This window comes from Acyrthosiphon pisum, chromosome A1, assembly GCF_005508785.2.
Source record: "Acyrthosiphon pisum isolate AL4f chromosome A1, pea_aphid_22Mar2018_4r6ur, whole genome shotgun sequence".
In the NCBI taxonomy this organism is placed as follows: Eukaryota; Metazoa; Arthropoda; class Insecta; order Hemiptera; family Aphididae; genus Acyrthosiphon; species Acyrthosiphon pisum.
Window position 1 is genome coordinate 59991677 of NC_042494.1, and position 2514 is coordinate 59994190.

At 26.9% G+C, this 2514-nt stretch overlaps 1 protein-coding gene across 1 annotated transcript in view; it reads right to left on the reverse strand.

Moving 5' to 3' along the window:
* Nucleotides 1–2514, reverse strand: part of LOC100575859 (cytochrome P450 4C1-like) — a 36214-nt gene that overhangs the window by 26170 nt on the left and 7530 nt on the right. The gene's annotated exons all lie outside the window — the stretch shown is intronic.

The following is a 2514-nucleotide window of genomic DNA, read 5'->3' on the forward strand; positions in this document are numbered from 1 at the left end:
CAGCATATTTATTTTATAATTTATGCTATGTATATTAGTTGTGTTCATTCTATGTGTTTTAACTAAGTGATACCGATATAAAAAAAAAACCAAAATAAAAAAATTAATAAAACTTGTACAAAAATATTATAAAGCCTACGACAAAAAAACTAAAGCCCCCCATTCTATGTCTCTAATGATACTCTCCATAAATACATATCCATCCAAACAGTAAAAAAATGTTGTCAAGATGTTCTAAAAACGTGTGCACTCTAATCTCTACAATCATTACGACTCCTTGATTTCGGAACTATCTGTTCCCACTATTCCTGGTGACCCAAAAAGGCGTCTAAAATGAACATGGTGTCGTGATCTACTCTAACTAGACTATTCGCCACCACCACATATCAGAAAGTCGCATCAATAGATCAATGGTCTCTTCACTCAAATCCCCTGTCTGAATAAAAGTAAATAATTTTAATTATTCAACCTGTTTGTTACATTACCCACATTGTTTTGACTTTTCTATACTAATTCTTTAATCACTTGTGCGTATTGTAAACAATTAAATTATTGAATTAATTATTAATTATTGAAAAAATTTATCAAAATCTTGAAAATTATCAATCATTGTAATTCATAAATTATAAAATGTTCATTTTTTATAGCTAAGGATTGAAAATTTAAAACAAGATTCCACGTAAGTAATTTATTCTGTTACCAAAAAATCTAAAAAATACATTTGCACAGTTTATTTTTATAGTAATTTTAAGTACAAATTTGGACGAAATTACATATTAAAAACCTAGAATAACTATTTTAGTTATTTTGTTGTGATTGTATAATATTATTCTTTGGTATACTTGAAACTTCTAAAGTATACTATTATATCTATGATAGTATCACGGTTTGTTATTGATGTATAACGCGTTATAAGTACCTAATAGACATTATGATATGATTAATTTGGAATTTATTATAGGTACCTATTATAGGTCAATTTTTTTTAATATAGACGACTATAATATAATATTATTTCTTATACCTAACCTTTTTTTATAGACTGACATACCGTCTCCACTCAGAATCGTTTTTCTTATACAATGATATTATATCATTGAATTCAAATTTAATACCAACCATTATACAGTGACCCACTTGTAACCTACTGTACAGCAGAGCGAAATCCACTTACCCACCATTTTTTTCATTTATAAAACTCGTTTTTAGTGTACAAAATGCATATATAAATATAAAATAATAATATATTATAATAAATAAATAAAAAGAAAAAAAGGTGGCCAAGTGGATGTCGCTTTGTTGTACAGTAGGTTACAAGTGAGTCACATTAAATTTTAAATTCAATGATATAATATCATTGTATAAGAAAAACGATTCTCAGCAAAGGTGGTATATGCTTACCTATGGTATTAAAAATAAAATTGACCTATAATAAATTCCAAATTAATCATATCACAATATCCATTAGGTAGGTACTTATAACGCGTTATACTGTATTGGTTTGTTGTTGATGTATAACTTATACATCAACAACAAACCGTGATACTATTAAATTACGTTTGTTTTTTCAAAACAAATTTTTTTATAGAACTTGAGACATTTCTAATAGACTTACAACTTACTGCTTGATATATGCAAAAATAAGGAACTGGCAATATGATAATATTAAGGACATTATTGCAAACAGAAGAGGTTACAAATTACAACCTTGTGAAACTTTAAAGGGGGCATGGAAAAAATCAGGTTGTAGCACCATCAAAGTTAACACTATTTTCTTCCATTCAGTTGGAAACAAAATCATGATTATAGAACAGGGATGGCAAATCCATGTCACGCGTGCCCAATATGGCACGCGAAAAGATTTTGTTGGCAAGCGATAATTTTTACTATACATATTATAGAATATAGGTAATAGGTAAAAATATTTTGAGCATAAGGCTTTTATCGGTCATTAACGATTATTCAATTTTATCTGTAGATAATTATTTAGGTCCTAAGCTAACCTTTTATACATAATTTATAAAATTGAATTATAATATAACAAAATATAATTTTTTTCATGGCAAAAGCCTTCAAGTTAAATGTTCATCGTAGGTAGTTATTCACAAATATTTGTTTTTATACATACAAATTGATGGATTAAGGCATTCCCGATGTTACTAATAACCATTGATGCAATTTTAGGGGAGGAGTGCTTGAGTGTGCTTACCTCTCATTAATTATGCTATTTATTTTTAATTAATATGTATTAGTACCAAGCCTTCATTAAATATGTGTGGGGGTAAATTTCTCGAAATGCAATCCATAACTCATCTAACCCAAAAAAAATAGTATTTTAATAAGTTAGTAATAAAGTTACAACTCGTTTGGTAAAAATCATTAATAAAAACTTTACTTAAGCAATAAACATGAAAATATTTTAAAAGAGAATTTATCTCTTTGAATAAATAAATAATTGTTAAATCTGACAACTAAAATTAAACAAAAATAAACATACAAAAATAAGTTTTCTTT